Source organism: Rattus norvegicus, chromosome 1 (genome assembly GCF_021556685.1).
Source record: "Rattus norvegicus strain SHRSP/BbbUtx chromosome 1, alternate assembly SHRSP_T2T, whole genome shotgun sequence".
In the NCBI taxonomy this organism is placed as follows: Eukaryota; Metazoa; Chordata; class Mammalia; order Rodentia; family Muridae; genus Rattus; species Rattus norvegicus.
Window position 1 is genome coordinate 243,704,784 of NC_141534.1, and position 22,618 is coordinate 243,727,401.

A 22,618-nucleotide genomic window follows, 5' to 3' on the forward strand; every position below is an offset into this window, starting at 1 on the left:
GATCTTGCTTAAAGGAAAGCGAGACTCATTGCCTTTTATAAATTGAAGAGTAGAGGTAAGTGCTGTGGCCTTCAGAATTCAAAGGGACCGTGGGACCCGTGTCCGTTTCTTGGCCCCGTTTCCTGGTGGTGGCAGCTTGGTCCCATCCATCACAGGCAATAGTGTACCACATCCTCTCAGTTTCAGGTCTTGCCAGAACAAAAACTCTTGAGTTTTCTTCTTAAGGTCTCCACGAAGAACGTGAACATAGCTGTCACTGTTTCGGAAGTGATCACTGTGGCTGGCGTCCGGAAGCAAGGGCAAAGAGTGATACACATAACTGGGAAGACACACCCATCTTAGTCCTTCCCTACATCATCAGCCGGGCTATTAGAGCAACTCGTTCTCCTTCATTCACCCTATAGAAGACCCAGGCTGGGGTGGAAGGGAGATCTGAGTTGTAAAGTCATTTATAATATAGTCATCAGGGTCTCAATGAACAAGCACCACAGAGGTGGGTGTGATGCTTTTATACTCACTGGTGTTAATTTTTCTTTTCAGCTATATGGTATTTGTGCTCACTTTAAAAAACTTTTTTTTTTTATTTTATGTGCATGAGTGTTTTACCTGCATGTATGTCTTGAACCATGTACATGCCTAGTACCTGTAGAGGGGTTGGATCCCCTGAAGTTAGAGATGACTGTGAACCGCCCTGTGGGTGCTGGGAAGTGAACTTCTGGTGCTCTTAACATCGGAGCCCTCTCTCCTGTCCCTCTGCTCAGTCTCATTCTTCACCTTTATCCTTGTTTTTCTTTTTACTTTACGCCGTATCTCAAAGACTCTATCAAGAAGTGTATCTGTCTCCAGAGAACTGTGCTTCTGGTCGTCTACTGACAAGGGGAAGAAGCTGAGGAGGTGATGTTACCAGAGCTACTTTGCTGGCATTGGTGAGGATTCCCAGGAAGGCTTCGGGGTGTGGCCATGCAGTCCAGAGGCTACTGTCCTCACGTTGAGAGTAAGTGTGCTTTTCACACGGCATGGGGGGGGTTGTTATTAAGTAAGATGCACGGAATGCTTTCAAGGCCAGCACTGTGGTATACTTCGCTGGATATCACTCTCGAGATGTGCTATGGATGGATCCCGTACCCTGGTACTAGAGCCTGGAAAATAAGGAGAAAGCAACAGACAGCCCGAAGCAATACAGGGTAGGCAAGAGCAGGCAGGAGCGGTACAGGTGACTCTGGTGCGCTTCAGGTCCTCTAGAAGGGTTGACACATTCTGCAGAAATCATTTTTTTCATTAGTTGGGTAAAGACATTGAAATATTTTGTTTGTTTCATGATCTTAAACTAAAAGCTTAGATAGCACCCTCCCCCCTTTCCCCCCAAAATATCTTAGGTTCCCAGTGATCAGAAACAATCCTCTTCGAGGACTGAATTGTTATCAGATATATAGAAAACTCAAGAAACCTTTGGTTCAGAGCAGGAAGTCTTGAGTGTGTGTTACTGGTTAGCAGGATACATTGCAGGCTATTTAGCAAAAGTCAGTCTCAGCTCCAAAGAGAAGCTTGAGTTTCGAAGACATTCTCAGAGCAGAGCACTCACAGAGAGAGCAAAAATACTTTGCAGCTTGTCTAAACTCGGAGAAGAAATTCAGTCTACCATGAGAAGAAACTCTTGTTGTCTTCAAATAAAAGGAAGAAAAGAAAGAAGGAAGAAAAGAGGAGAGAGAGAGAGGAAGGGGGGCTAAGCAGAGAGATATAAAGAGATATAAAGACTCTCCATTTTCTAGTTTCCAGCTGTGTGATTAGTGACTCAGGGCTGGGCTCTGGCGCTGACTGATGTGATCTGGAAGTGTGCCCTGCCCAGCCGTGGCAACCCACTTCAGCACACACTAAAGGCAGTCAGTGTTAACCCAAGCACCCAGCCTCATGTCTGTCAGAATTTAAGCTAAGTATGGCATATGGGATTAGAGAGGGATCACAGAACCTCAGATGTTTCCAAGAAAAATGAATAATATAAGGTTAGGCCCTAGATGGTCTGATTCTCATTAATTCCTTCCTTCCACAATGGTGGGCGGGCGGCTGGGGCTGTGGCCTACACATGGGAAGCACACTCTGCTGGCGTTTTGTTCTATTCTCCAGGCCCCTCTTAGGCACCAGAAATATTCGTTTTCTGGCATGAGCAGGGATTTAGAGCTTCGGTGTCCAATTTGCTCTTTTGATGGTTTGAACAGCTGGCTGAACCCTTGACTGGAGCAATAGAAACCGGCTCTTGGATGGATTCTGTGGGGCTTAGCTCCCCAGCGCTGTAGCTTTAGTTTTGCTTCTCCGGTAGAGCACACCCAGCTGACTTCTTCCTCAGTTCTCCCGTCTTCAGCTGACCTGAACATGGTGGCCAGATGCAACTTCTCAAGTCCCCATTAAAATTGATGATCTTTACCTGTGGGACCAGAGTCAGCTCTGTGGCCAGTAGAGCCTCTGAACGTTTTCGTCTTGATAGACCATGACGTATCCCATCCCCACCGTACAAACACCGCCCTCACGTGCCTACACCCAGATCTTAGCCACCCCAGTGTCTCCAACCTGGCATGTTCCCTTTGTGCTTTTCCCCATCCACCTGTCCTTGCCAGGCACTTCCGGTTGCAAGGCACCTGTAACAGATCGTTCATCTCAGCAGGTAGCTGTATCCTGCCTCTCCCTTGTTTTACAGCATGTTTTCTTTTTCTTTTTCTTTTCTTTTTTTTTAATTAACTTGAGTATTTCTTATTTACATTTCGAGTGTTATTCCCTTTCCCGGTTTCCGGGCCAACATCCCCCTAACCCCTCCCCTCCCCTTCTTTACGGGTGTTCCCCTCTCCATCCTCCCCCCATTGCCGCCCTCCCCCCAACAATCATGTTCACTGGGGGTTCAGTCTTAGCAGGACCCAGGGCTTCCCCTTCCACTGGTGCTCTTACTAGGATATTCATTGCTACCTATGAGGTCAGAGTCCAGGGTCAGTCCATGTATAGTCTTTAGGTAGTGGATTAGTCCCTGGAAGCTCTGGTTGCTTGGCATTGTTGTACTTTTGGGGTCTCGAGCCCCTTCAAGCTCTTCCAGTTCTTTCTCTGATTCCTTCAATGGGGGTCCTATTCTCAGTTCAGTGGTTTGCTGCTGGCATTCGCCTCTGTATTTGCTGTATTCTGGCTGTGTCTCTCAGGAGCGATCTACATCCGGCTCCTGTCGGTCTGCACTTCTTTGCTTCATCCATCTTGTCTAATTGGGTGGCTGTATATGTATGGGCCACATGTGGGGCAGGCTCTGAATGGGTGCTCCTTCTGTGTCTGTTTTAATCTTTGCCTCTCTATTCCCTGCCAAGGGTATTCTTGTTCCCCTTTTAGAGAAGGAGTGAAGCATTCACATTTTGATCATCCGTCTTGAGTTTCATTTGTTCTAGGCATCTAGGGTAATTCAAGCATTTGGGCTAATAGCCACTTATCAATGAGTGCATACCGTGTGTGTTTTTCTGTGATTGGGTTAGCTCACTCAGGATGATATTTTCCAGTTCCAACCATTTGCCTACGAATTTCATAAAGTCGTTGTTTTTGATAGCTGAGTAATATTCCATTGTGTAGATGTACCACATTTTCTGTATCCATTCCTCTGTTGAAGGGCATCTGGGTTCTTTCCAGCTTCTGGCTATTAGAAATAAGGTACAGCATGTTTTCTTAACATGCTCACCTTGATGAAGCTGTGGATGTCTTCCTCCCTCTTGTGTCTCAGAGGGATGCACACATAACATGTATTTAATAATTATTCCTCAACTAAATCGAGCACGTTGCTAAATGGTATTGAGTGTCACTGAGTTGGGTTTTTTTTTTTTTTTTTGGAAATCTGAATAAAGGACAGGTTAGAAAATACCAACCCACTCCCATCCTTGCTCGTACCAAATCTGAATTTGATTTATTAGTAGGTCAATGTGCCCTGGATACCACTTACTCTAATCTATGCTGAAAAAGATAGTAGAACCAGTTTACAGCAACAGCTCTTTTCCAAGTGCTCACCCATCCTTTGCTTAGAAGCTGACAGTGACTTCCTCCTGGCATGCACATAAGTGACCCATGGCTCCTTTTATTTCTGTGGTCTTACGATTCTTCTCTCACCAGCTCCCACCAGAGATACATCTGCCTGATTTCTCCTCATCCTGCATCATTCATGAGGCAAGACCCAGCAACCTCTGCTCACAGGACTGCTTTCCTGTCTTGTAAAGACAACACCTCCATCTTCCGAAGGTTTGTGTTTAGTGCCTTTATGAAGGCCATGGAAAAGTGCCTTTTATAAAATTTCTATTGTGATCCCCCCCCCGGGGGGGGAACCAGCGATCTGACTTACCATTCACTGTCTGTGGCCTTTGAGATTAAAAATAAATTAAATAAATAAATGAGGCGAGCATATTCAAAGCATCGGCTGCACATCAATCGCTTCCAGCTTGTGTTACTTCCTCTTGAACCCTAATCGTATGATTGTTGGTATCTCCGTGCTATTGCTCTGAGGCCTGAGCCCACCCTTTAAGAAAATCTCCTCAGGGATGAGAAAGCCAGGAAGTAAGTGTGGCCACTGAGCTGAATTAGCACCCTGATGTCTTAGCACAGACTCCCACCACCTGCCTCTTGAGCAAGCTGGGATCCATCCAAGGTTCTAGGAGATCAAAGGCAGACTGAGAATGCCGACTTTTATGGGAGTCACATAGCATAAGCTCTCTAGTTGGAAGATTGATTCACAGTTGGGAGGTTGAAATCCCAGGGAGGGGACAGAGCTAATGGTAGCCATTCCCAAGTACCACACAAGCTGGGAGCACTCTCAGGCTTCATTCACTCTTGGATCCTCCTTGGTTTAAAAGGAGGTGAGTGCTGAGGGATTCCTGGTGGGCAGGGTGAAGATGTAGGGTGTGATTTGACCTAGGGGCTGCAAAGGATGAAGGTGGTTTCCTCTGTGCTTCCCTTATGCATGGATGGCACATGTGAGGAAGCATTTATGTGGGTGCCATACAGATGTCAAAAGAACATTAGCATTAGAAGAGCCAGGAGAGACCAGTTTTCTTTAGCTGAGAAACTGAGGACTAATAGCGATATACAAAAATCCATCTTGTATTTCTTATTCATGCTTTCATCTATTTGGTAAATAGCTATTTAATACTTACTCTCTGAAATCCCCATACATTTGTAAGAGAAGAGCTGAGAGCTGAAGTCGGAGTGTCTTATTCCTGGCCCAGTATTGTTTTCCTCCATGAAGTTTATTTAGCCAGCGTGTTCACTGGGCATGACCTAGCCATTTCTTGAGGACCTACTAATCACCTACTAAGACGAATGCATGTTATCTAATATAATTATCTAAGCCACTTCTTGTACCGTCCTGATAGATAAGTGTCATTATCTCTTCTTTATGATGAGGAAGCTGAGACCCAGAGAGGTCCAGGGAAAACTCTGTTGGGATCCTACAGTTAACAAGTGGCAGAATTACCATTCAGCTGAAGGTCTACAAAGTCTAGCCTCTTCATTGTGGTGCATTTGCTTCTCGAGTCCTCCCAGACTCCATAGGCCCCTCGTCTAGCAAGCCTTTGGGTGTGCACTCCCCACCTGGCATGTCCTTCTTCCTTTTACCTCTGTATTCTCACTTGTCCTTCAGGTCTCATCTTGATTAGCTCATGCTTCAGAATGTTTAAAGATGATGAAACTGGGCCATGAAGGTTCAGTTTAGCTGAGCTTGCTATTCCGAGAACCACCATCCCTTCAAACGTCTTTTATCGGGTCTGATTTTTACTAACAAGCCCGGGTCAGGTTGGCAAACAGTACCCCTCTAAAACCCTTTGTTACAGGCCCATCACAAAAAGAATTCAGCCTTTGACCTGCCCTCCGTTCTCTTGTCTTGAATAAACCACTACTTGCCTCGGAGGTGACTGTTTACTCTTATCTAGCCAGGGAGTGCGAGCACTGAGGAGTCAGATAATCCAAGGAGGGAAGAAGCTGCATTGCACGGATCAGTGGTTTTCAAGGAATTAGAATGAAATACATTTAATATAAATACTGTACTAAGCATAATGCAGTTTTCTTGCTGGTGTGTGCTGCTGGCTTTGTGCACAGTAATTATCACTTACCAGGAGCCAAGGCATTAAGGAACCAATGACGGAAAGCCACCAGTCAGTCACCTGCCAGGTGATTTTGACCAGTACTTTTCCATTTTGGAGCATTCTCTCTTCCTCTGTAAAACAAATGCGTTCTGTCAGCTTGGTCCCAGCACAGAGTACGTCCCCTAGGCCTGAATCTGCATCAGACATCACTAATCAACTGAGGTGCATTTTTCTTTGCTCCAGGCCAACCTCAGAACTCCGCCCCCTCAACTCGACCTCTCAGTAACTACTCTCAGTGGACTGGAGTAGGCATGTGAAATGTGACCCATTTTCTGTCACTGTATCATGGCCCCAGTTTTGAGAGGTGCCTGGGTTGGATGCTTATCCAGTAGAAAGCTGAGTGGTGGAGGGTTTGGAGTAGTGTCGTGTACTAAGTGTTTCCCCATTCCATTGAGACTTGCTTCCCTTCTCCATGTGATTGACACAATGACTGAAAACTATTTGAGAACCGTATGTGAATCCTGCGTTGGGGTAGAGGTGTCCAAGTGGATGGACAAGGAAGGTTGGGCAAGTTCAGCTTTGTGTCTGAGCTTGACATCAGGCTAACTTCTCTTTGATGCTGTCTAATAGAAATATTAAAGGTGATCAAGCTCATAGTTCGTATCCTAATTCCCCAAGCTGGACAATGGCTGGGGGTGGAGGCAAGGTGATCCAGAAAACTTCTGGTGGATTATTGACTCCTCGGTGTCAAGCACACTGCTGTAGTTATCTTTTAGATCCATACCCCAATTCCACACCTAACAGGCTACTTCACCTCTGACACATCCAACTGTGTTACTATACAGATGTTTTAAGAGCTCATCTGGAATACTGTTGCCGTTCTTCTTATTGTTGTAAAATCGCAGCTTAGCGCGATGTCTGATGAACAACATATGCTAATATGCATTGATCTGGTTTTATTTATTTTTGTTTCATGGTTTATTTTGTTCCAAGAAATTGAACCCATGCTACTTGAGTTCTGCATCATTCAGCTACAGCCCTAACCCTGAATGATTTTCATTGACAAATAACTATCAGATGTACCTGCCTTTGGAGGGACCCATCCGATTGAACAGAGAAATAGATACGGTAAAATTTGTCCACAAGACGCTCAGGGATAAATAGGTCAGAGTTAGTATAACGGCTCTGAAGACACTGGAAAGAGCTGGAGTCACATGCCCCAGGAGGGAGTGCTAGTTAGTTGGTTTAGAAGGGACCACCCCATGCCCCACCCTCAGCTTTGTTTCTTTGTGTTGCCCTGGCTGTCTTGGAACTTGATAAGTAGACCAGGCTGGCCTTGAACTCAGAGAACTGTCTGTCTCTCTCCCAAATGTGGGAATCAAAGTCATGAGCCACCACACCCAACTCTTGTTTGTATCTTTAAAATAGTCACTATACTTATTTGTTTGTTTTGTTTTGAGACAGGATCTCATGCTGCTGTGCTGCAGGTGTCCTGGCCCTTGCTACGTAGTTTAAGCTGGCCTTGGACATCTGGCAATCTGCCCGTCTCTAGTTCCAGAATGCTAGAATCCTAAGTGTGGGCTTCTATGCCTGGATTCCTTAGCATGAATTTTCAAAAAAGAAAACGAAATCCAATTTATAATCTGTCATGGTGGTGCATGCCTTTAATTCCAGCACTCCAGAGGCAGAAGCAGGTGAATCTTTGTGAGTTGGAGGCCAGCCTGGTCTACAGAGTGAGTTCCAGGACAACCAGGGTTACACAGAGAAACCAAACCCTGTTTCAAAAAACTGAACAACAATAACAACAAGTAAACCCCAAAACCACCAAGACAAAAATTCCCCCAGATCAAAGCACAACCCCTCAACTTATAGTAAATTACTATAATTGCTCTACTAGTCTTAATTTCTTAGTGTATCTAATATGTAAATGAGATACGATCATCTAAATCTACGCATAGGAAAACATTATATATGTCTGATCATATGTGTGCATAAATAGATTAGGTACCATCTCTAATTTTAGTCACCCATGGAGAATCTTGGGACATTCCCCTTGGGCATATAATTACCAGTCGTGGGGAAGCTTAATTTCTTCAAATTCCAGAAGTGATAGACAAAGATATATTTTCCTTAGGGAAATTCACTAACCTACATAGCATAGAACTAAAGTTCCTCTTTGTCAAAGATAGAGGTAGCTCAGCATCTCCCATTAGGCTGGGTAATTTTTTGGCCAATTTTTTTCTCCTATAAAAATTAGTATACATTATATTACTAATATAATATATTACATTAACTATATATACTAATATAATGTGTTGGTATATATTACATTATATATTAATAAGTATATACATATGTATACACATATATAGTCACACATACACACATATACAGATATACAAATTTATACATCATGTATTAGTATACAAAATAATGGATTTCATTATGGCACACATAGTTCATTTCAATCACATTCACCATCCTGTTACCTTCTCTTGTCCCCTTCCCAATTCCCACTGATCCTCTCCCCCCACCTTTCCTATTTTCAGATCGTGTGTGTGTGGTGTGTGTGTGTGTGTGTGTGTGTGTGTGTGTGTAACTGAGTTTAATAAGAGTCAATTATGAGAGCATGTATGAGCAAGGAGTTATTTCTAGACTCATGGACAACTTACCACAGGTACTCCACTGAGGAAAATGTCTCTACATCCCCCATCATTCGTTAACTGCTCAAAGAGGGGTAGTGGGGCCTCAAGAGTCCAGCCTTGCTCTACGCCATGATGCTTCCGGCTCCATCTTGTTCAGGTAATCGCAGCTGCTGTAAGTTCAATGGCCGTGTCAGAGCACTCAGTGCTCTATGCCACTTTGCTCATTTTTCTGGTTTTCATGTCCTTCGGATATTGTCCCTGAACCCTGGGTTGGGGTGGGGGGTGATAGACATGTCCCATCCAGGGCTAAGCACTCAGCACTCACTTTCTTTGTCCTTTGACTGCTTTTGTGTCTCTGCAGTAAATGCCACCTTGTGCACAAAGAAATTCTGACTAAAGTTGACAGCAGCCCTAATCTGCAGGTATAAACAGAAATATTTAGAGGGCAGTTTGGTGGACTTAAGGAGTTCATTTAGTAAAACAATAGTAATATCTTAAAGGGAATTCTAAAGTTTCCCACTTTTGGAAGCATATTCTCAATATACTCATATATACTTTTATATAAATACTCACTCACTTCTTTCTTTCTTTCTTTCTTTCTTTCTTTCTTTCTTTCTTTCTTCTTTCTCTCTCTCTCTCTCTCTCTCTCTCTTTCTTTCTTTCTTTCTTTCCTCCCTTCTTTCTTTCTTTCTTTCAGTGTCTCACTATATAGCCTTAACTGTCATGGAACCTGTTACATAGCCCAGGCTAGCCTCAAATTCAGAGAGATGTGCTTATCTCTCCCTTCCTACTGCTGGGATCAAAGGTGTAAGCCACCACAGCCATATGGAAGCACGTTTTTATTTCATTGCTTCTTCAAACACTGTGAGTCAAGCTTAAGGGACTATCACCCAAGTATGATTAGTGGGAAACCAAGACCTAGGAAGGATATGTCTCTTGCCTAAGGGGGCACAACTTCTGGGCTAGAGCTTGAGTTAGACTTCAGGGTCACAATGTCTCCTGCCTCTCCTTCTCTCCAGACACTTATCCATATTTTAGACTTCCCAGTAGTTTCTTTCCGAACAGCATCAAGGAAAAGCAGTTTTAGCGACTCAATGAGTTGGTAAGAAACTTTTATTGTGCGCACATCCTTATGCCCTATGTCAAACATGTGACTCGTGTTGTAGCCACAAGAAAACGATGTGGAAATGAGAGCACGGATATTCCCACAAATGGTATCTGGGACATATGTGGGGTGTGACTGTGGACAGAGATGGAGGAGCAGCATGGGATACTTAATAAAACACACAGGACAGAACTGGGCTTTTAGTTGAAGCACGATCTCCAATTTGCTGCCAACTAAAATAAACAAGTAGGAAACAGGCCAAACCACTGTGAGACATGCCTCTCCAAGACGTGAACATAATGTGAAAGCAGGAATTTAGATACTGCTTTGTAAAAAACAGCTACAGGAAGCCATGCTTCCATGGAGACATGACATGCAGGCTTTCATTCTGCCATGGCATAGTTCTGTGGGAACCGTTATCAAACACTGCCCCACTTCTCCTGGGGACCAGGGTATGTGATAGATCTGTTCTCCTGGCTGCACACTACCAGGACCTATGTCAGCATCCCGAGATGCCGTATCTACATGTCCGAAAGCCTGTGCTGCTATACAAGTCTTGGCTTCTCTGTCTTGGCAAAAGGTGTCTCCTGTTTGATGAGAGGTAGCATTTTACACGACCGCGGAAACAATATCCCTTCTCACATGGGTTCTCTGTAGAATAGTGATTTTAAATTCATCAGCCTCTGCCATTGCACACACACTTGTACACACACACTCACACACACACACACACACACCACATACAGGCACAGACAGAGATACAGACACACACACACATCTACCACACCATGCACACACATACATACACACCACATACAGACACAGATGACACACACACACACACATATTTACACACACACATCCACCACACACACACCCACAGAACATACACACACACACACATATATTTACACACACACACACATCCACCACACACACACCCACAGAACACACACACATACACACACACATATCCACCCTACACACACACTCACACACACACCACATACAGGCACAGACAGAGATACAGACACACACACACACATCTACCACACCATGCACACACATACATACACACCACATACAGACACAGATGACACACACACACACACATATATTTACACACACACACACATCCACCACACACACACCCACAGAACACACACACACACACACACACACACACACACACACACACACGCTCGATGACAGAGTTTTCACGTGGAAGGAGATCCTTTTTACCAGCAGCTTTGTCCGTTGGCTTGGCGTTAGTTGCTAGAAAACTGAGCTAATTTTATTGTCTATTTTAGCCTCACAATTTAGGGAAGCGATTCCATGAATAAAAGCATCCATTTTTTTATCTCTTTTTTATTTTAACATATCATTAAAATAATAACTGAAAACATTGGTCGAGCCTTTCTTTTCTGCCAAAAACCCAAACTGGTATGTTACAACCATTATCTCATCTAATCTCCCAACGACTCCCATGAGATCAAGCATATCATTATCGTCATTTACAGATTTAGAGGCCCCACTCTTGGTGAGGATAAAGGACGCCGAGGTCATCCAGAAGGTATCCTTTTGGAGACACCAATCGCTAAATTGCCATTGATTTGCTCCATGTTAAAACAGGCACTATGTGGGCTGGAGGAAATGCTCAGTGGATAAAAGAGCTGGCTGGGGAAATGTGAGGACTGGCGTTCGTACCCCTAGAACCCATGTACCGGGTGAGTAGAACAACCTGCCTGTAATCCCAGCATTAGGGACAATGAAGCAGCAGAAGGAAGCTCGGCTAGTCAGACAAGCTGGAATTTGTGGCCTTTGGGTTCTGGGAGAGACCCTGTCTCAATAAATAAAGGACAATTGAGAACGACTCCTGATGTCAATTTTGGGCCTGCAGTTGTACATGTGTGCACCCCCACCTCCCCACACACCAAGAATCATGTGACCAGGATATTAATAGAGTGATGAATATAAGAATATTTGTGTCGCTGTCACCATTGTAGGTTCCTGTGAGGAACGGGGGCATGCACTTCCTGACATTTTCACGGGCCACTTCTTACATATACAGCTACGATAACAAAAGACAAAACCCGAGTTTAATCTTCACATAACAGATCCTACAATGATACACTACTCTCAGAAACCTGTGGAGAAGAATTCTGCAAGGTTCTTTCCTATTTAGCTGGCGAATCAAAGGAATTGCAGTTTCAGTAATATTGTTCTCTGTTTAATTTCTCACTCATGCAACAGTAGTTATAGCTTAACACAACTAATCTAGGGTTTCTATGTTGTACAGTTTTATAAGTAACTATTTGGCTAAATAAAATTAAATGCAACGATTTAACTCAAACACCGAGAGGTTATATCGGACTAAAGGGTGGTCCTTTAAAACTAAACGCTTATACTGTTGTCCTGGTCTTTTCACCTCAGTAAGACTTCATAAATGTTATCATTAAATGTGTTTTATATATGTTTACAAGTAAAGAGACAGAAAATTTGCCCTATTTAAAAAATGTGGGGGTTTGGTAATGGTTTCGGGGGTAAGGTGTTTGCTGAGCACTGTGAAGGTCTGAGTTTGGATCGTTGGTTCCCGTCTAAAAGCCAAACGTAGTGGTGAAGATCTGTAACCCAGCTGGGGAAGGAGGCAATGGCAGGGATAGGTGGACCCTGGGCAAGCAAGCTAGCTTATATGTCAACTCCTTCACATATGTGTGTGCGTGTGCGCATACACATACACACACACACTCACACACACACACACACACTCACACACACACACTCACACACACACACACTCATACACACACACATTGTTGAACCAAGTTGTGTGCAGTTTTTCTAACTTTAAAAGATATTTATTTCATTGTTGTGTGGGCATGTGTGTGCACATATGCACATACTCGTGAGTGTATCTATGTGTACCTGTGAGTACAGGAAGCTCCATAGGTCAGAAGAGGCATTGTATCCCCTGGATCGGGATTGTAAGTGGTCATACCTCTGGGTTCCAGGATCTCTGCAAGAACAGTAAGTCTCCCAACTGCTGCATGGTCTCTTCGGCTCAATTTCCCTAACCTTTAAACTGTGAAGTTTCACTTCGAGACTTGCTTAGGGGCATAAAAATTGGGAACATTCGCTCATTGCCAGACATTACTATCTAAGATATTTGTGCAATTCAATGCCAAGGACATCCAAATAGACAATTTTAGCTCATTATCTACTTCTGGTTCATGAAAAAAAAATGTGGTTATAAAATGTTAGTTTCAATCTCCAGCAAGTAGCTAAGCTTTGCGATATTAACCCTTGTAATTGATGCTTATCCTAACTGACCATGCGTCTCTGGATACAGTTGGAGGATTTCAGTTATCTAAGACTCAGGAAGTCTCTGCTTCAGCTGGGCCTTCAAATCATGTTTTCAGAACACAAAGAACATTTGATAAAGTTGGAGAGAAATATTTTTCAAAACTATGTCACCAGGCAGCTTGGGAGCAATTTCACAGAACCATCCTCCAGGGTATGAATTTAACCTTTGATCTCTGAAATGAAGGTCAACCAATTTGTTTTTACTTGAGATATCTTATAATCAATTCGATGTCTGCGTAAATCAGTTCCCAGAGAAGAGGCTGTGTTTGCGGATAAATGATGCTTTTCACCCTCCCAGTTTTAGTCATTTAACCCTCTCGTCTCTGAATTAAAGTCCACTGCTCTTCTTAACCTTTTTCTTTTCTTTTGTGTGTGGTAGAAAAAAAGGCATCTAACTTAAAATACAGCATTTTAGGAGGAGAAAACACTAGACCATTGTCCAAAGGATAAAACTAAAACCAAACCCAAAACCTGATGTTTTAGTTATTTTTCCTTTCTAAAAGACAGATATACAAAATATATTGTTTGTTAAATTTTTACTTTTATTGTTTTTTAATTTGTCAGTACACCTGAAGTGTTTCTGGCAGTCATCAACACTTATGTCCTGGTTAGCAAAGGATAGAATATAAACTAAACAAAAAACACAGACTGTGTTTATAAATAAAACTTTATTGGTACACGACTATGCCCATTCTTTCAGATATTATCCCTGTCTTCTAGTTGCTGACTAGTTGCAACAGGATGTGCACTCCACAAAGCATAGCAGTTTCTCTTCAACTCTTTACAGAAAATGCCAGCTCCAGGTTTTAACCAAAAGAGGCTTGGAGAGGTTTTGGAAAGAAATCCTTACTCCATACACTGTGATGGCTTGCAGCTAAAGGAAAGCATAGATTAATTTGAACCCAAATATTCATTTGTAGGAAGAGTCTTAGAGTGGCATCAAGAAGATGGAAGGAGGGGCTGGGGACTTAGCTCAGTGGTAGAGCGCTTGCCTAGGAAGCGCAAGGCCCTGGGTTCGGTCCCCAGCTCCGAAAAAGAAGAACCAAAAAAAAAAAAAAAAAAAAAGATGGAAGGAATAACTATTTGGGAGGCATTGTAGTGACTGTAGCGAGACAAATAACTAAATTTATTCCTCGGATTTTGTAACAGCCTATCTAATAAAAATATGCCCCAGTGGAGATGGACCCCGAATTCTCAGCTAATGTTGGCCACTGGGGAATACAGGCTTTCTCTGCAACAGATGTGTGGCTTAAAGTTCACCAGGAGTGCACTGCAGAGAGAGCACAGCACATCTTGTTCTGTCAGGGGATCAGCACTGGCCTGTAAATAGAATAACTAATTTAGTTACAGGACGTAGGCAAACTGTGGGGGTTGGGGGGAGGAGAGGAGTGCTAGGACCGAGGGCGGGACTCAGTTTAACTGTTTCTGGGTAAGGGTCTACTTCTTAAATAAGGAGAAAAGTCAAACGCGGTTTGGATCAGTCTTCTCCAGTCATCCTGGATGGCTAGCTGCCAGCCATCCAACCTACAAAGGTGCTCACTGCAAATGCATTTAGTTCAGGCATGGATGCTCAACATACCTTGAAATTGCCCCACATGAAGTTCTACCCTTCCCTTATCTTAGGCATGAAGTGCCCGCACTGACGACCATACACTTCCCCAATCTCCCTCTCCGACTCACACTTTTGAGTGTTCTTCCTGGATTTTTATTTCTCCCTTAGAAGAAAAGCAGAGACTTTGCCAAACCACATATTCTACTTTTTATGGGACATTGCTTTATCAGGGTAAGGGAGACAACTCAGTTGGTAAAGTTCTTGGTGTGCATACATGAAGGCCCGAGTTCAAACCCCAGCACCCACGTAAAAAGCTAGGTGTGGTGGTGAGTACTTGAGAGGCCAGGGCTGGGGAGGGTGAGGCAGACTGATTCCCAGGGCTTGTTGAGCAGACCCTCTAGCCTACTGGGAATCTCAGATCCTAGGTATGGATGTTGTCTCAAGAGCCAGGTGGATGGCTCTGGAGGAATGACACTTGAGATTGACCTCTGGCCACCACATGCATACACACACACACACACACACACACACACACACACACACACACACACACACACAAACCAAAACTATTGTTTTATTATCTTAAAGACTTTCTTTCACACTGGCTCTTTCCAAATGTAATTAAATATAGAATGGAAAAGAAATATTTTTTCCTCAACTCTACTATTCTCTTTTGCCATGTTCCAAGCTTTGATGTTTGTTGGCAAGGGTAGGACTAAGTTGTGCTGCGATAAAAAATGATTTTTATACCTCATGATATGTTCACTGGACCACAGGCCCAGGGACCCTCTTTGAGAATTTCTTATCCATTCTGTGCGTGTTCCAATTGTTGGGTTTTCTCATCTAAATGCAGGCTCTCCTCCTGAACCACTGTGGGAGTCAGGAAGAAGGATGAGGACGGCGGAGAGGGGGAGGAGAAGGGAGAAGAGGAGGAGGAGAAAAGAAGTAGGGGGAGGAAAAGGACAATGGAGGAGAAGAGCAGAGGAAGGAGAAACGGAGAGAAAGAAGAGATTCAAGATTCAAGCACAGGCTTTTCACCACTTTGGTCTAGAAAGACTGCAAATGTATAACTGAACGGTAGCATGGCCTCTCCTCAAATGCAGGGGCCTTGAGAAACGGCATCTGACTCTTACCTGGAGGATGAATGATCGGCATTGGAGATGGAGCCTCGCGTAATTCAACTTCCCACCTTTGAGTTTTCTCCATGTCACCTACCTTCCTGTCAGTTCCTCTATTTTACAACGGGAGCCCTTGTCACCACCTGAAAGTGCCTTTGGTTTCATTTTTGTCTAGTATCATGGTGTCTTGGGGGTTGGTTATCTAGCCCTGTTTTCTCTGATCCTTCAGTTTTGATTCCTTTGTAAAACCTGACCCAGATGTTATCATTGATCTCTCTGAATTGCCCTCTTGGTCTGTGCTGTGTTAGGTAGGCGGCACCTAAGACCTGCCCGTTAATGGCTTGGTGTCTAGTCTTTATGCTAAGAGAAGGTAGTGAAACCTCTGAGGGGGCAGGTGAATGGCTTTAGGCTATTAAGGGCGTGCCCTTAATGCCCTTAAAAGGATTGTCTTCCCTTTTTGTCTTTTCTCTCTCTGGCCACGGGGTTGATGGTTTTACTCCCCTCTGATGTGGTAGGCATGCTACAGAATGGCAACCAAATGAGGCAACTGGTTGATCCGAGCCTGAGCCCTCCTAAACAATGATCCAGAGTAAACTCTTCTGCTCAGAAGTGGAGCGGCTCAGGCGCCTGTTACAGGGAAGCCTTCCTCCCTCCATTTATGCTTCTTTTCCCAGAATCCTTCACTAACTTCTCTTACCCTCCTTCCTGCTAATATAGATGGTCAGGCAGACCAGGCTGTTCTCTCACTTCTCCATGTGCTCTTTCTGTGAAGCTCCAGCCTTCAGTGCGAGCATCCAGCACCCAAATGTTCAGCCAACCCACCCATCCATCGCTTTCCCCAGATCTAGGATTAAACTTTGCTTTACTGAGTTTCTACTTTGTTTTTAAAACGAATATGAATACATACTCTCTGAGAAGCAGACCTTCTTTTGACCTAGCCATTTCAGTTAATGGAACTGCCTGGGAACACTCTGGACCAAAGTGAAGAGTACTCTGGCTTAAGTGGACTAAAAACATAAATTCATTACATCTAGTGGCAAGAAGGGTGCATCAGTTCTGCTTGCAAATGCGTCTCTCGGCCCTGAGTTCGCTTCTCTAGTTACAAGAACTCTGCCCATTCTTAGAGACAAGCTGACTCCTCTCAGCCCCGGCTATGTGGCAGCACCATTCTGATGCCCACTGGGACTATTTCAATGGCTACTCATCAGAGATAAAGGATATCCTAATATTATTAGTAAAGGCTGAAAAATCATCTATGCAAAATGGTTGGGACTGGAAATAATTTTGACTTCACTTTTAAATTTGATAGTATTTGTACATCTATGCAAATATCTGAACTGTAAACTTTATATCTATCTATATTTAAGATATTTGGGGAATGAGATCTAATTATAAACGAAAAGATTTATACAACTCTTGTCAGCTCTCTGTCCTTGTGATGAAATTCTTGAGACAATCCCACTTGGCTCCTAGTCCCAAAGATTTTTCTTGGTTCTATTGTTTCTGGGCCTTGGGTGAAGAGTAGCATCGTGCCAAGGAGTTAGTGGTGGAGCAAGCCTGCCTGCTTCTCAGTAGCCAAGGAAGGAGGTGGGTGGTGGTGAGAGAGAGAGAGAGATGGAGGGGGGGAGGTGAGGAGAGGAGGAGGAGGAGGAAGAGGAGGAGGAAGAAGAGGAGGAAGAGGAGGAAGAGGAGGAGGAAGAGGAGGAGGAGGAAGTAAGGAAAAGAGGAGGTAGGGAGAAAGGGAAGGAAGGAGAGATGGGAGAATACCTTCAAGGATTCATGTCCAGTGATTCACTTCCTTCGAGGCATACACGTCTCCACCACCTCACAAAAGCCATTTCAGTTCTGACTCCTTCAGTGGGTGAATTCGCTGGTGAAGGTAGAGCCCTCCAGATCCATCACCCAGAGAGGCTTGACCTTTGAAAACTGCCCTGGGGCCTAAGTTTCAACTTAGGAGCTTTGGGGAGACATTTTGGATCCAAACCATAACAAATTAAAACATATCGTCTGAAGGGAGCTTAACTCAATATTATTTTGTGTGACTGTTCTGATGGCAATCCATCAAAATAAAATCAGGTGTTAAATTTTCCACTGTGGCATCATGCCAGTCCCCAAAGTGTTTCCAGATTTTGGATTTTAAGATTAGAGATGCTCAGCCAGTGTTTCTGACGAGGAGACTGAGGCCAAGTGCGTTGCCAGGGTGACACAGCAACCAAGAGGCAAAGGCAGTGTTTCTCCTCCTGACAGTCTGACTCCTATCTGCTTCCTGAAGCCGTTTCTGATCCCTCCTCCCTGACGCCATTTTTGCCCATAACCTTCAACCTCATCCCAGCCTGCTCTGGCTTTGAACTATGCACTGTTGTCTTGCTATCTCCTCAGACTTCTCATGGACGGCTGTAAAGTCTTACAATCATCCTCTTCCTCTCTGGTCCATTCCAGCTCATATGCAGCTTCCCTTTCTTACATCCCACCCACCAGAGCTTCTTTGTGGTACTCATTGGCAGAATGGTTCCTGAGCGTCCGCTGGGGTGAGAAAATTAAAAGCAAGAATCAGAAAGAAAATTGAACTCAGAAGACAGAGAGGCCTGAGCATGAATTCTAGCTTATGTGCCCACCTGAGCCAGCTGGGGGAATTTACTTAACCTAGATATTCATAAGTTTTTCCTACACATAATCTCTTTCCACTCGAGAGAAACTTTTGTAACACTTTTATATGAAACAGACACACAAATCAAGCATTTATAAATGATAATTCATAAAGAAATTTATTTAAAAAATTCCTTGGATGCACCTAATTTTATTTATTAAAGGGGAAAGTAAATTTGCATACTAATGGGATAGATTTATTTTTACATAAAGAATTAAGTCTTGGTTTAATGTTTGATACTGCAGGATATAGAGCAGCCACAGTGTTTTTCGGAGTTGATTGATATTTTGATTTTATAATCATCAACGCTGAGAATGTCACTTTGCATAAACACACAGTACAAAACAGCAGAAGTATGTTTAGGAACATGTTAGAGATTCTTGGAAATTCTACCGTCATTCCAAGCCAAAATTCATCTAATGGTGTGTGTTTGTGTGTGTGTGTGTGTGTGTGTGTGTGTGTGTGTGTGTAACTTAAGCCAGCAGCTCAAACTGCATTTTTTAAAACTAAATATTCTAATACAATACAAAGATACACTAACTTGATACATATTGAGGCAGGGTGTTAAATATTAAAGAACATTTAAAGTATTTTTATTTTAAATAATATTGAGAATAAATTCAAAAGTGAGATTAAGTCTTTTCCTTTCTGTAACTAAGCCATCATGTTGCTGTAAGAGCAAATGGGGTTGTATGCACAGTACAAAACACTGTGATTCATAAATGTGTAACAGTCTTACATATGAGCTGAGGGATGTCAGGCACCATTCACTGTTGCTGTGTGGTGTGTGAACATGCTCAGTGAAAAGCACTCAGATCGAGGCTGCCGTGAAGTCACATGGTATAGCATGGGTAGCCTATGCCTGAGACACCTCGGATTCATTATGCATTTGGTTCTGCAAGTTGAGTTGTTATGAGTTCAGAAAACCTTTCAGTGTTGCCATGTTTACTGTTACCTCCACCTTCAGTTATGTGACTCTATGTGGAGATCATAATTCACAGTTTACGATGCTGAAACTGGATCCATCCACGAGAAGCTGAACTGTGTCCCCTCGAAATTCATATGCAGAAGTCCCAGAATCGTAAGCACCTAATTATGTAGCTGTATTTGTAAGGCCATACAGGAAATTGAGTTTAGATGAGGTCCCTACTTGTGCCCCAAGCACAGCATCTTATCTCCTCCAAGGAGGCATTCAGACTCACGTATGGTCATGTGAAGGCACCAGAAACCAGGTAGAAGGGATACAGAAGATCTACCCAACCCACCTTTACCTGTTAACTGTAATTTCTGATTTCCACTTTCAGAGACTGTGGGGAAACAAAGCTCTGTTGTTTATAGAATCCAGCCTATGGTATATTTTTATGGAAGCCTTTGGTAATGGAGCCTCAGTTCCCTCTTCTGTATAATGGGTGTGTGGAGTGATCCCATGACTATAAATTATTAACAGGGTGGCAGGCACTCCTCTGTACAGCAATCATCAACAGAATATTCTATTTCCTAAAGGTGACACTTTAGAGTAGCAGTGCTGCCCTTGGTAATAGTTTAAGGCCAACCCCTCTAACCACTGGGAAATGAGCAAGCTGAGACCAGCTTAGAGCGACAGGAGCTACAAAGGGCAGATTCGAAGACCAAGGCACTGGCAAGACACCAAGTGATTGACAGCCATTGAGATATGTCACACTGATCAGCAAATGGCAGGAAAACCTATACAAGCAGTGAAGCGAAGGGTGGCACGCATGTGACCTGCCACCTGGCACTGTTGGGACAGATCAAGGAGCTGGAGAGACCCCACAGGACCTCATGCTTCTGCCTCCTTGTGCTTGGTCTCCTTTCCTCCCCCTTCTGTTCTTGAGTAGATTCATGTTTGTGTTCATAAGTAACCTGTAGTGGTTCCAAGACTCCCCTTTCCTTGCTCAGGTCAGAGGGTTAAGTTGAAAGTTTTTGAATCTCTTGAGTGAGACCTGGGGTTTATCTCTCCTGGTGCCACCTGCCTACCTCTACACCCATTTTAATCCAGGGATCTGATTGTCATAGGCTTGGATCGTCAGATCTGAGGGGATCAGTGTAACTTCTAGGAGGAGACTGTCCTTGTAAGCTTAAAATGTTAACTTGACAGAGCCTAGGGTCACCAGAAAAGGGAATCTCAACCAAGGGATTTCCCAGATTAGATTGGCTGGTGGTTTTGTCTAATTGGGGATTATCTTGATTGTTAATTGGTCATGAGCCAAACCATTGTGGGCTGCACCATTCGCTAGACAGGCAGTCCTGAGTTGTTTAAGAAAACTGGCTCCGTATGAGCCAGCAAGCGGCATTCCTCCATAGTTTCTGCTTAAGATCCCTGCTTTAAATTCTTGCTCTGGCTTTCTGTATTCTATATCCTATAAGCTGAAATGAACTCTTCCCTCAAGTTGCCTTTTGTTGGTATGTTTTATCATACAAACAGAGACAAAACTAGACTGTTTGGTGGCTAGATAGCAGGTCCACACAGATGGCCACCACACCCATGTTGACAAGTAGGTAATTAGAGACAGAAACCCAAGAAACATGCCCCCCCATCCCCCCACCCCCGTTCTCTGATCATTGACTGTAGAATCAATTATCTGCATAGCAGCTGAAATGAAAAAGGAACAGAGCCCTTAAGGAGAGATGAAATCATTTTCCAATCAAGGGGTCCCTCCTTGCTGTTCCTGGACTTGATACTCTTATAGAACCCATGTTCCTACATGTGGTGGTTTGAATAAGAATGGCCCACATAGGTTCATATATTTGAATGCTTGGTCATCAGGGAGTGGTGCTACTTTAGAGGGATTTAGGAGGTGTGGCCCTGCTTTGGAGTAGGTGTAACCTTGCTAGGAGCAGATGTGGCTTTGTGGGGAGTAGGTGTGGCCTTGTAGAGGGAAGTGAGTCACTGGGAGTGGGCTTTGAGATTTCAAAAGCCCAAGCCAGGCCCAGTATCTGTCTCTTCCTGCTGCCTGCAGATCCAGTCGTAGGACTTTCAACTACTTCTCTAGCACCATGCATGCTTGCACGCATGAACTAAACCCTTGGAATTATAAGCAAGCCCCAGCTAAATGCTTTCTTTTAGAAGGTCATGGCATCTCTTCATAGCAATAGAACAATGACTAAGACAATTGCTACAATTCTAAGTTACAGGCACAGGTGGGACTTGTTAAATCTGAAGTACTAAGAGAGAGTAGTAATAACAGTGTTTACTAGAGGACAGGGTGACACTGTGTGTCAGGAAGTCTGACAAACACTAAAGAGCCTCCATTCTCCAGGTACTCTCCGCAGCTCACAAGCAATCTACATTTTAGTGATGTGGAGATCAAGGCCTAGTAAGCTGGAGATCGAGGCCTAGTAAGCAACTTGCATAACGCTTCATGGGTAGGAAGTGGCAGAGCCTGAAAATCCAAACCAGTAAGTAGCCCAGGCTACTTCCTCACTCTACCACTCAGTCCTGCCCCTCCACCTCTGCAAGTGGCAGGCCACACTGGATGGCAGTCAACAGGCCGTTAGCAAAAGCCAATCTCTAGGGAACCAGAGAGACAATTTATCGTGTTGAAGGAAGGGGACAGGCACACCAACAGGGTAAATGTCTTTCCTCTGCAACTGACAGAGGGGCACACTTTGCTACCCCCAGGCTGCCAAGGGCAGGAACGGAGCTGACCATTCATCAATGTTCAATCTGCCAGTAGTCTTCCTATAACATTGAGTTCCCACTCCAGGGGAAACCCTGCGTTGAGTGAAAGGTCTAAAACCATTCATTCAAGGCTTCTAAGGGAGCATCTGTTGGTGGAAATCTATTTACTGATCTGCCTTCTCCCAGGTTTAGAGCGAGGTGATGAAATAAAAGATCAAGCACACTTGGATGTCAGGCAAACCATTACTGTTTTAGCACAAGTATATCCCACTGCACATGTGGGACACACTTTCACTCTGCCCTCTCATTACTTACCTGAAACTCAGATTCTACTGGGCATCGTGAATTTCTATTTGCCAAATCTGACAACCCTGCCAGGCCTCTGAGAAGCCAATTAATTCCCTTCCTTCAGAATCACCAGCTCTATCCTTAACTAATGAAGGGCAGACTCTTAGGCATGGTCTA

At 43.8% G+C, this 22,618-nt stretch overlaps 1 long non-coding RNA gene across 6 annotated transcripts in view; it reads left to right on the forward strand.

Moving 5' to 3' along the window:
• The first annotated feature begins 340 nt into the window (after window positions 1-340).
• LOC102548095 (uncharacterized) overlaps window positions 341-22,618 on the forward strand; it is a 90,326-nt gene continuing 68,048 nt past the window's right edge. Inside the window, exons 1-5 of one of the 6 annotated variants that reach the window (XR_015648162.1) lie at window positions 342-493; window positions 818-994; window positions 4,123-4,248; window positions 8,761-8,885; window positions 11,466-11,704. This is a non-coding gene — a long non-coding RNA (uncharacterized LOC102548095). Of the gene's footprint in view, window positions 494-817; window positions 995-4,122; window positions 4,249-8,760; window positions 8,886-11,465; window positions 11,705-22,618 lie in introns of those variants that run through there. The other 5 variants (XR_015648165.1, XR_015648172.1, XR_015648166.1 and 2 more) reach the window with 5 other exon arrangements.